Source organism: Alexandromys fortis, unplaced genomic scaffold (assembly GCF_014885135.2).
Source record: "Alexandromys fortis isolate MF-2015 unplaced genomic scaffold, M_Fortis_MF-2015_v1.1 scaffold_2_1_26212458, whole genome shotgun sequence".
Lineage (NCBI taxonomy): Eukaryota > Metazoa > Chordata > Mammalia > Rodentia > Cricetidae > Alexandromys > Alexandromys fortis.
Window position 1 is genome coordinate 22,967,230 of NW_026067930.1, and position 13,325 is coordinate 22,980,554.

Consider the following 13,325-nt stretch of genomic DNA (forward strand, 5'->3'; position numbering starts at 1 on the left):
TTTGCCCTGCCGATTCGGATTCGGTCCTAGAGCCCGAACAGGCTGGGCTAGGAGATGTTATGTGGTCAAAGAGGGAAGGGAGTCAGACGGAGGGGGGGAGGGTTGTGGATGCAAGCTGGGTGGGATAGGAAGAGAGAGGAGGTATCGGGCAGAGTAGCCCCTGAGGATGACCAGGAAGTGTAGGAGGGGTGTCTGAGTTCCCTGTCCTGGGCTGGCGGTCAGAAACTCACTCACCCCAGTGATGTCTCTCCTGGTGCCTGGACCGGATCTCCTTGCTGCTTGCCGTGTCTCGTAAACAAAGGACCTACCTAGCTCGCTCTATCATATCATTTGAAAATAACGATAGTTTGACCTCTTCCTTTCCAATTTGTTTCCCCTTGATCTTCAGTTGTCTTATAGCTCTATCTGGAACTTCAAGTACTATATTAAACAGATATGGAGTGGACAACCTTATCTGGTTCCTGATTTTTTTATTTAGTTTATTTGTATGATGGATTTCATTGACAGATTTTCCTATGTTGAATCATCTTTGCATCTCTGGGATGAAGCTTACTTGATATAGTATATGATCTTTAATTCGGTTGGAATATTTTATTGAGTATTTTTGCATCATTGTTTGTGAGGGAAATTGGTCTGTAATTTTCTTCCTTTGTTGAATCTTTGTGTGATTTGGGTGTCAGGCTGACTGTGGCCTCATAAAATGTATTTGGCCGTGTTCTTTCGGTTTTTGATTTGTAGAATAATTTAAGAAGTATTGGCTCCTCTTTAAAAATCTGGTTGAATTCTGCATTAAACCATCTGGTCCTGGGCTTTTTATGGTTGGGAAACTTTTAGTGACTGCTTCTTTTTCCATAGGGGCTATACATAAATTGTTTACCTGGCATTGATTTAACTTTGATAAATGGTATCTACTGAGAAAATCTTCCATTTCTTTTATATTTTTCAATTTTGTGGATTACAGGTATTTAAAGTATGACCTTGTGATTCTTCGGACTTACTTGGTGTCTGATGTTATGTCCCCTGTTTTATTTTTAATTTTATTAATTTGAATATTCTTTCTGTGTCCTTCAGATAAATTAGAAATGGTTCATCCATCTTGTAGGTTTTCTCAAAGAACCAACTTTTCATTTCATTGATTCTTTGCATTGTTTTTTTAATTTCTATTTTATTGATTTCATCCCTCAGTTTGATTAGCTTCTTCCGCTTACTCCTCTTTGGTGTGCTTGGTTTTTGCTTGTTTGTTTGGTTTTGTTTTAGATATTTGAGGTGTTTTTTAAGTTGCTAATATGAGATCTCTCTAATTTCTTTATGTAGGCATTTAGTGCTCTGAATTTTCTTCTTAAAAAGAATTTTCTTTCTTTTTTTCTATTTAAATTTTTTTATTCATTTTACCTACCATTCATATTTTCTCCTCCTTCCTTTCCCCCTTTTCCCCTCCTCACCTCTCCCCAACCCGTCTTCCCATCCACTCTTTAGAAATGGTAAGGCCTCATGGGGAGTCAACAAAACCTGGCACATTAAGTTGGAGCAGGATCAAATCCCATCTGCCCACCCATCAAGGCTGAGAAAGGCATCATGCCACAGGAAATAGACTCCAAAACGACAGCTCATGCATCAGGGATAAATCCTGGTCCCACTGCCAGGGGTGCCTCAAACAGACCAAGCTACACAACAGTCACCAACAAGCAGAGGGGCTAGTTTGGTTTCATGTAGATTCCCCTGCTTTCAGTCTAGAGTCTGTGGGCCTCCAGGAACTCAAACTGGTGTCAGCTGTCTCTGTGGATTTCCCTATCATGATTTTGCCCACTTTTGCTCATAGAATCACTCCTTCCTCTTTTTGACATGACTCCTGGAGCTCAGCCTGATTAGCACCACTTTCATTGTGTCCCATAAGTTTGGGTAAGTTGTGCGTTTATTGTCATTGACTTCTAGGAAGTCTTCTATTTCTCTCTTTATTTCTTTCTTGATTTAGTATAGAATTGTTCAGTTTCGATGAATTTGTAGGTTTCCTGTTGTTGAAACCTAGCTTTAGTTCGTGGTGGTCTGATAGGATTCACAGGGTTATTTCAGTTTTCTCGTGTCTGTTGAGACTTGCAGTGTGACTGAGTATTTGATTAATTTTAGAGAATGCTTCCATAGGTACTGAGAAGAAGGTGGATTCTTTTGTGTTTGGGTGAAATATTATGTGATAACTGTTGGGTCTATTTGATTCACAATGTCAGTTAGTTCCGTTATTTCTCTGTTTAGTTTGCATTTAGATGGCCTGTCAGTTGGTGAGAGTGGGTACAGTCTTCCACTGTCAGTTTGTCAGTGTCTAAATGTGATTTAATCTATAGAAGTGTTTCTCTCTTTTTTTTAAACATTATTTATTATGTATACAATATTCTGTCTGTGTGTATGCCTGAAGGCCAGAAGAGGGCACCAGACCCCATTACAGATGGCTGTGAGCCACCATGTGGTTGCTGGGAATTGAACTCAGGACCTCTGGAAGAACAATCAGTGCTCTTAACTGCTGAGCTATCTCTCCAGCCCCTAGAAGTGTTTCTTTTACAAACGTTGGTGCCCTTTCATTCAGGGCATAGTTGTTAAGGATTAAGATATAATCCTGGTGGGATTTTCTTTGATGAGTATGAACTATAAGCCACTGCAAATAGGTCTATTACAGTTCTATTTTATCTCCTGTCCTTTGTTCTGTCTCTACATTATAACTTCCATTAAGTAAACACCTTTATATATCAAGCCCTTCTGCCATGATGGACTGAAGTCCCTGTAACCATAAAGAGAAAAATTATTACATCTTCAGTCATTTCTGAGTTATTTTGTCATAGTGATAAAAAAGTGACTCTCATGACCCTTTAAAGTCATGGTATGTTCAACACTGATTTCATGATTGTTACATCCTATCTACTTTTTCTTTCCTTTGTAAGATTTTAACTCTTAAAATGACCTTTAATCCCCTAAATGTCTATCATGTCTCTTTCTCTCCCCTCTTCTCTTTATTCTTTCTGACCTATTGCCTTGGTTTTGTACCACTGATTTGCAATTCTTCAGGCCATTGTGCTATCTATTTATTTCCTTGTTGTCCAGAGCTCCCAAACATCTTCATAGATGACTTCTTCCAATTTTTACTCAAATTTTAACCTTTTAATGAAAGCTATCAAAACTATTATATTTTAAATCATAATCATCCTAATCTCAAATATTGTATCCATTCCTTAACTTCTATCTGTCAGTACCTATCAGCTCCTAGACTACTGTATAATTTGTCTATTGACTATATTGGTTAGCGTAGTGCTAGTGTAGTACAGTTCCCTGAGATGTGTGATTGCTCTCTCTTTTGTTCATTCTTCTGTCCCAAGGTTCCAGGATAGTGTCTAGTACAAAGGGAGAACCCAGCATTTGTTAATGACTGAATAGTAATGGCAATAAAGGATGAAAGATCTAGCAAATCTCTACAAAAGTGTCTACCACCGTGGCACATGATTATCGCTTTACATTACTGACTGGCAATCATCTAAATATGGCACTTTAGACATATGAAAGTATTCTAAATATTTTGGGTGTATTAAATTGTTATGGTGTTAGATTTCTCGGGTTCAAGCATTCTGTTTTCTTATTAGACTGTGGTTCTTATACAACTCACTCAGAAAATGAACAAAGCATTATTATATTGTTGGTACTGAAAGAGTAGAATTTCATGTGCTAAGACAGTTATGAGGGGAGGTGATATTTCTCTTAGAACATAATGTTTCTCTGGGTTTTCAGGTTTTGGAGAGTAATCCTAAAACTTTAGGACAGACAGTAGGTGGGAGCTCCAATGTGATGAGTTTACAATTGGTACCTTTTACACATGGAGAGATATTTGGAGTATGCGAATAATAAGCTGGAGTTTGGTGTACCTGAATATTAGTGTTTGAAAATGAAATGTTCCCCATTGTCTCATGAGCAGACCAATTAATCTCCAGTGCTACTTTAGGAAGCTTTAAAAACTTTAGGGACAAGACAGTTCTTTATTAACCAATAAGAGTAATATATATTTACAGTGTACAGAAGAATTATTCCACACAAGAGACATGTGTTTCCAATTCTCTTACAGTCTTCTTGCCTTAGAATAGATTTATTTGTAGTTGTCACCACAATAACAGGAACAACTACATTAGATGGCATTTATTCATTATATGCTAGAAATATACTAGAATTCTTATCAAAAAATTGTAATCAAGTTAAAGCTAAGCAGTAAATTGCAGTTATACAAACCTCCATATTTTACATGTTAAATTGGTTTTTATTATATTGTCAGACATTAAATAGGGGGTGCTGCCATGCCTGCTCAATTATGGTTTGTCCAAATGAGTTTATGAGTAGCAGTTCTATGACTTAAGTGTTATCCATTAAATCAACAATACAGTGAAATCAAGAATGCTGTTCAGGAGGAACCATGCAAAGTTGTTTGCAGTGTTCAACATAATATAACAAATGTAAATATATATGCACCCAATGTTGGGTCCCCAGTTTCATAGAACACACATTATTGGATTAAAAGGACAGGTAGGTTTAAATGCAATAATAATAGTGCATGACATCGATACCTCACTTTTATTAATAAATGAAATAAATCATCAAAAAACTGTAGAGACTGCACATTCATTTCCCAGCTGCCCTGACAATCATACAGAAACTATATTAATTGCAACACTTTTTGGCCAAGGGCTCAGGCATATTTCTAGATAACTCTTACATCAATTTTTAAATTTTTTAGATTATTAGATTTTTTTTAAAAAAAATCAATCCAAATTTCCACTCCCTCCCCTCCTTCCATTCCCTCCACACACCTTCCCACCCCACCCTCATGTAATCCTAAGAGAGGTAAGGCATATTGCTTTGTGGAAGGTCCAAGGCCCTCCCTACTACATCTAAGCTGAGCAAGATATCCATCCAAAAAGAATAGTACATGCAATAAGCCAGTACATGCAGTAAAGATAAATCCCAGTGCTACTGCCAGAAGCCCCTCGGTTTGCCCCAGCCATACAACTGTCAACCACATTCAGAGGACTTATTACTCCCAGTCTGGCTAGAGTTGGTGAGCTCCCATTAGCTCAGGTAAACTGTTTCAGTGGATGAACACTTCACAGTTTTGACCTCTTTGCTCATATTCTCATTTCTTCTACTCTTCAACTGGACCTTGGGAACTCAGTCCACTGCTCCTATGTGGATCTCTGCCTCTGTTCCATCTGTTTTTGGACAGAGATTCTATGTTGATATTTAAAGTAATCATCACTCTGACTCCAGTGCAAGGCCAGTTCAGGCACCCTCTCCTCTATTGCTTAGGATCTTAGCTGGGATTATCTTTGTGGATTCCTGGGAATTTTTCTAGATCCAGATTTCTTGCTAACCCCATAATGGCTCCCTCAGTCAAGATATCTCTTTCCTTACTCTCATATCTGTCCTTCTTCCATCTTGACTATCCCATTCCCTCAAATTCTCCTCAACCCACCTTTTCTCCCCTCCCCTTCTCCTTCTACCCTTCCTTCTTCCTCCACCCCCATGCTCCCAATTTCGTCAGGTGATCTTGTTGTTTCCAATTCCCAGGGGATCTATATATGTTTTTCTTAGTGTTCACCTTATTACTTAGCTTCTCTAGGATCATGAACTATAGGCCCAATGTCCTTTGTTTATAGCTAGTATCCACTTATGAGTGAGTATATACCATATTCATCATTTTGGGTCTGGGTTACCTCACTCAGGATAGTATTTTCTAATTCCATCCATTTGCATGAAAAATCCAAGATGCTATTTTTTTTAACTGCTGAGTAGTACTCTAATGTGTAAATGTGCCACATTTTCTTCATCCATTCTTCAGTTGAGGGGTATGTAGGTTTTTTCCAGGTTCTGGCTATTACAAATAATGCTGCTATGAACCTAGCTGAACAAATAAATGTTTCTTTAGTGTGATTGAGCATCTTTTGGGTATATGCCCAAGAGTAGTATTGCTGGATCTTGAGGTAGGTTGATTCCCAATTTTCTGAGAAACTGCCATACTGATTTCCAAAGTGTTTGTACAATTTTGCATTCCCACCAGCAATGGATGGATGAGTGTTCCCCTTTCTTTACACTCTGTCCAGCCTAAGTTATCATTGGTATTTTTGATCTTAGCCATTCTTACTGATGTCAGATGGTATCTCAGAGTTGTTTTGATTTGCATTTCCCTGATAGTTAAGGATGTTGAACATTTCCTTAAGTATATTTTGGCCGTTTGAGATAAATTAACCCATTTCCATTAATCTATGTATCTTCACAAGGCTGTGGATGACTGGTAATATTCTGGCATATGTCTCCTTTGGCAGCTATTTGGCATCTCTCTGACTCCACTTTCTTTCTCTTTGCATTCAGTTTAGTTTTTCTGCCTACCTATAGTCTGCTCTGCCATAGGCCAAAGCTGCTTCTTCATTAACCAATGGTATTAAAACATATTCACAGCATCCAGAGGGAATCCCGTATCAAAAACAAATTAATACAATCCAAGCAACTCCCCCCCCCCAAAAAAAAACTTTAGTGATAAATTACCTCATCAATTAAATATGCTTAATAGACACCTGGTGTAGAAGGCTCTTCTGTTTTTGTGTTGCTTTCATTGGTTGAATAAAGAGACTGCCTTGGCCTTTTGATAGGTCAGCCCTTAGATGGGTGGAGTAGACAGAACAGAATGCTGGGAAAAGGGGAAGTGTAGCAGGCGCCATGATTCTCCTGCCTGAGACAGACGCTAATTAGACTCATGCCAGTAAGCCACAGTCAAGTGGTGATACACATTAATGGAAATGGGTTAATCAAGATGTGAGAGTTAGCCAATAAGAGGATAAAAACTAATGGTCCAGGCAGTAATTTAATTAATACAATTTCCGTATAATTATTTCAGGGGTTAAGCTAGCTGGGCAGTGGGACACGCAGCCTGCAGATCCTCCTTACTATAGACACCTTTAAAATATTCCACTTGAGAGTTGTTTAATCCACATTTTTCCTCAAAATTTTATGAAACTTTGCCCAAAATGGATGATATTTTAGATCATGAACCAAGCCTTTCAAGCAAAAAAAAAAAAAAGAACCAAATTCATGTATTTTGTTAGATTATTGTGGAATAAAACTACAAATGAATAACAAAGAGAAAATGCTGAAACTATAGATCCACTGATTAAGCACACACTTAAATAATCAGTGATTCCTTGAAGAAGTCAAGGTAAATAGTTAAAAAAATCTAGAACCAAGTAAAAATGAAACTTAATTAAGTCTTTGAGAGATAGCAAAGACAGTTCTTAGAAAATCTTTCATAGCTATGATTGCCTATATTACAATCAGGGAGATCTCAAGTAAATAACTCAATGATTCAGTTCAAGGTCTTAGAAAAAGAACAAATCAAACCTAAATTAGTAAACTACAGCAATAACCACAACTTAAGGATCAGAAAGGAAATTTATGAAATAATGCCTAAAAGAAGAAGAATATAAAGAGTTAGTGTCAATTCTTCATCACTAAAATAAATAAAATGAAATAAAATATAGACAAGCCCCTAGCTTGACTGTGGTTGCCAATTTGAATGAGAATGGTGCTCATAGGCTCATATATTTGACAGCTTGGTCCCCAGTTAGTGAAACTGTTTAGGAAAAATTAGGACTTGTGCTGTTTCTGGAGATGTGTTACTGTGGGCTGGCTTTGAGGTTCCAAAAGACTTATAAGATTCCAGTGTGTCTCTTCTCTGCCTCCTGTTTACCATTCAAGATGTGAGCACTCAGCTATTCCCAGCACCACACATTTGCTCAACCATCATGGACTTTAACCATGTAAACCCATAAGCTCAATTCAGTGCTTTATTTTATAAGTTGTCTTGGTCATGGTGTACTGTCATAGCAATAGAAACCCTCACTAATCATCCAATAAAGTGGAAGAGAGAGAAGACTCAAGTTCACAAGTTACAGATACAAAGGGAAATTACCAATGAAATTTCTTGGCTGATTAGAAAAAAAATACAAATAAGTTGAAGAAGACAATAGAAGTTGTAGGGAACTCACATAGTCAGAGATTGATACAATTAAAATTGTGAAAATGGTCATTATGCTAAAAATATACATAAAACCAATGCAATTTCAATCAAAATGCCTACCAATTCTTTATAAACATATAAAAAATCTTAAAATTTATATGGATACATAAAAGACTAAGGATAGCTAAACCAATTCTGAGCAGTTAGAACACTGCTCAAGTTCTCATGATACCTAATGTCAAATTAACTACAAAGCTGTAGTAACAAAACCAGTATGTTATTAGCATAAAAAACACATACATCAATAAAATGAGATAGAGAGCAGAAATTAGTCACCTTATTTTTGACAAAGAATAAAAAAAAAGTCACTGGAGAAAAGATAGCTTCTTCAACACACTGGGAATCAATAAGCAGTAAAAACGAAGCTTGAGGCTTCTTATCTCTCACTGCATAAATGCTAATTAAAATGGATCATGGATCAAAGTATTCAATATTAAACCCAAAATTCTGAATAACTATAAGATAAAATAGGGAGGATATTTATAAGCATATATAAATACTTAATATATACTTCTATAATAGAGATCCAGTTGTTCAGGAAATAAAGTCAACATGGGCAAGTGGGACATGATAATATTAAAAGTGTCTGTACTGAAAAGGAAATTGTTAATTGAGAAAAGAAACCACCTATAGTATCAGAGAAAATCTTTTCCAACTTTACATCTGACAGAGGACTGGCATCCAGAATATACAAAGAACTCAAAAAATGAAACATCAAGAAAAGCAACTCAATTAAAAATGGTCCATGGAACAGACAGTCTTCAAAACAAGGAAAAGAAATGACTATTAAATATTTTTAAAAGTATTCAGCACTCTTAGCTGAGAATTCAAATTATTATTGTTTTGACATTCTATCCTGCTCCAGTCAGAGTGGATATAATCCTGAAAAAGAATGACTACTAATGCCATCAAGGATGAGGGAACTTTTATTCATTGTTGGAAGGAGTAAACTAACACAGATACTATGGAAATCAGTGCAGAGGTTCCTTCAGAAACTGAAATAGAACCATCAGATTGTACTAGTCCTAGCACATACCCGGAGGATTCTATACCGTACAGCAGAGATACCAATACTTTCATTTTCATATTGACCCATTTATAGTGAAATAGACCAGCAAGGAAATAGACCAGCCTAATTATCCATTAATGGATGAATCAAAAATGACAGCATAGTACATATACAGAGTATAAATTTATCAGCCATAAAAACGAATAGAATTACAAAACTTTCAGTAAAATGTATGGATGTGAAAGGTATTATGCTGAGTAAGGCTTCACAAGACAGATTCTACATGTTTTCCCTCACGTGAGGATTTAGGCATGGGTTTTTAGAATAGTGTGTTTAACATTTACTGATGGTATCTTACTTAGTGTTTCTACTACTGGGAACAGACACCATGACCATAGTAACTCTTAAAAGAAAGGGCATTTAATTGGGCTTGTTCACATTTTCAAAAGTTTGGACTAAACTTTAATCATCATGGTGTGACATAGTAGTATGTAGAAAGACATGGCACTAGAAAAGGAGCTGAGAGTTCTTACATATTGACTCATAGGCAACAGGGAGTAGTCTGAGATACTGAGCATGGATTTAATATATCTGAGACCATGAAGCCTCTTTCCACAGTAACACACTTCCTCTACCAAGATCACACCTACTTCAACAAGGCCACATCTCCTAATAGTGCCACTCCCTTTGAGGGTCATTTTCTTTCACACCACACTCCACACCCTGATGCTCAAAGGCTTGTAGCCATATTATATACAAAAATACATTCAGTCCAACTTCAAAAGTCCCTACACTTTATAACACCTCAAAATTATTTAAGTCGAAAGTTTAAAGTCTCTTCTGAGATTCATGCACACTCTTAACTGTAATCCCCTATAAAATCAAAACCAAAATAAAAAAATAGACCATATACTTTCAACCTAGAATGACATTACCACACCAAAATGTAGGGAAGATATCATAGTGAGGAAATACTGGACCAAAGTAAAACCAAAAAAGTCCAAACTCTGCATCTCCATGTCTGATGGAAAAATACTTTTCACGTCTCTAACTCCTTTCAGTTTTGGTGACTGCAACACACTTCGTTCTCTTGGGCTGGTTCCACTTCCTGTCAGTAGCTTTCCTCTGCAGGTATCCCATGACTCTGGTATCTAACATTTTGGGGTTCCCAAGGCAGTCCAAGTTTCACCTTCTTAGCTTCACACAATGGCCTCTCTGGACCTCCGTTCAGGCACATTTCTGAGACATGCCTGGTCTCAGTGATTTTCCATAGTTATAGAGGAATATTCTATAGCCCCTTTCTTCTATCCTTGACTCTAAAGCCAGAATCGTGTGGTAGAAATAGCTGAGTTCTGATGCTTGCTGTGGCTGGAAAAGGGCCCTTTCTCTTCAGTTTACATCAATTGTTTGGATGGTTGCCTTCACTGCCTAATCTTGGTTTCCTGAAACTGGATCTGTAAACCAGACTGGCCTTGAACTCACAGATCTTTCAGTTACATCTTCACCAATTTTCTGCTTTTGATGGTTACCTTTACTATCTAGTCTGTAGAACAACCTGGCCTCAAACTGGAAAATCTGTGAGCCTCTGCCTTCTGAGCGGCAGTATTAAAGGTGTGTACCACCCTCCTGGTTTTACATTTCTCTTTAATCCCTTTGCAGAGGTTGGAAGCTATATGGGTGAGATCTTGTCCTGAGATCACCGGTTCCTTTATTCCATTTCTTACTATTTATCTCCTTAAGCACTGGATTTAGGACCATTCTGCTTCCTGGTGCTCCTTTTCTTCTCAAATTGTACATTTTCTTGTTCCCTTTCATTATAAATCTTCATTAGAGTTCCAGTAATAACTACATGACTTCTAGGTTGTTTTGAGATTTCCTCTGACAATGGGATTAATACAGATCTCTTCACTTTAGCCTCAGGCAGACTCTTTGGACAAAACGGCAAAAAGCAGTCACATTCTTCACCAAATTAACACAAGAATAATCTCTAGGAAACATATTAACATTCTTCTCCTCTGAAACGTATTGAAGCAGCCCTGCAATGTTCAAATCATACTCAGCACCAGGGTCTTCCATACTTTTACCAGAATAGCCCACTAAGCAACACTTAAAGTGTTCAACTGCTTTTTTAAAAGTTCCAAGGTCTATATTCCTTCCAACAAAGCATGGTCAGGCATATCACAGAAATACCCCAATCACTAGTACCAATTTCTGCCTCAGTTCAGGTTTCTATCCCTGTGATAAAGAAACCATGACCATGACAACTCTTATAAAGGAAAAACATTTAATTGGGGTGGTTTTAATTTTCAGACATTTAATCCTTTATTATCATGGTGTGATATGGTGACCTACAGACAGACATGATGCTAGAGAGGAATCAAAAATTCTTGCGTCTTGACTCCTAGACAATAGGAAGTAGTCTGAGATATTGGGCAGTATTTTGAACATATATGATATTGCAATATCCACTTCCACCATGATAGACTTCCTCTAACAAGACCACACCTTCTCCAACAAGGCCACACCTCCTAATAGTGCCACTCCTTTTGGGAGCCATTTTCTTTTAAACCACCACAGATAACAATTTCCAGAATAATAGAGACAATCTGAGAGAGGGTGGCAAGAAAGAGGACTTAGAGAATGAAAATTATGGAAACAATGAACATGAAGGTTTAATCAGAAAGTGGGGTGGTAGATAAGAAATATGTGGTAAACAAAACAAAATGTTTGAAAAAAGCTATTTGAAAATATTCTATTTTGTAAGATTATTAAAAATCATAATCTTAAGAAAAATGCTTGAACAGAAGTAACCTTTATAAATGGATAATTCTTTCTAAGAAGTCATGAGTCATTAAATGAATATCTTAGTATCAGGTACCAGATATCTCCCTAAGAATTATCAGTCAGTGAAGCTTCAGAGGCCACAACTGAATAAAAAAATAGTGCCATTACTCTGTTTCCTACCAGGTGGGAAACGATTGAGAGACTATTTTTGAAGACACCACACACTTTGACAACAGGTTGCACAGAAATCAAGATGGAGGTGAACTAAAGTTTTCCTTTCTGCTGGATAGGATTCACAGTGTCAATTCACAAAGTACTTTGCAGGTTGCTAGGGGGAGAAAAGCCATCAACAGTCTTGACCAGATGTGAATTCCATGAGTTATTATAATTACCTGCTATGCACAAAGTACTCTTTAGTGCAATTATGGCATTAATGTTTTGGGTTTAACCAACTACTTTCTGATGTGCTTGAGGCTCACTCCATAAGGAGAACTTTTGCTTGGCTTTGTAAAGCTGATCATGAGTGTATGGATGGGGAGGTCATATATCTTAGAAGCAACTCCACTATTCTTGATTTGTTAAATGGTTACGTTGTCAAACTATATTCTAAATGTTCATGCTTATCTATAGATTAGTGCTGTGCCCAGACTTTATCACAGCAGCTTCTTATTACATTAACAGGTGGTTTTTGTACCATTGGTTAATAAAGAAGTTGCTTTGGCCTATGGCAGGGCAGAATACAGATAAGTGGGAAAACTAAATTGAATGCAGGGAGAAAGAAGGCAGAGTCAGGCAGATGCCGTGTAGTTGCCAAAAAAGAAAGACACTGGAACCTTATTGGCAGGCCACAGCCTTGTGGTGATATATAGATTAACGGAAATGGGTTAATTAAAGATGTAAGAGCTAGCTAGAGATATGCCTGAGCCTTTGACCAAAGAGTGTGGTAATTAATACAGTTTCTGTGTGATTATTCAGGTCAGGGCAACCAGGAAACCAGTGCACAGTCTCGTTTTATAAGTTAGCATCTACAATGCATCTGCAAACAGACTTGCACTTCTCTCCAGTTCTCCTTGGTCTATTAAAAGAATGCCCACTCTTCAATAGAAGACACATACTACCATGGGTCAAGACACCTTACTTCGTGGGAAGACATTGCTTGCCATTTTTACTGGTGATTTAGGACACCTATCCAGTCTTTGCTCAAAGCATCAGCATCTACTTCTGTGGCCACACATTTCTCATGGAAAGTTCCAAGTTTGTATTCAGTGTTCACTTCAATGAGTTTCTGATGGTCACTGTCTGGGAAGGAAGCTTCATTTTGACACATCTTACTGTTCAGGAAGTTCCACAAAAAAAGAGCCATATTTTTTTCATGCTATTTAATGCTTCTCGTATGAAGGAAGCACATTTATTTCTGTTTTGGTAGTACATATTTAGTCT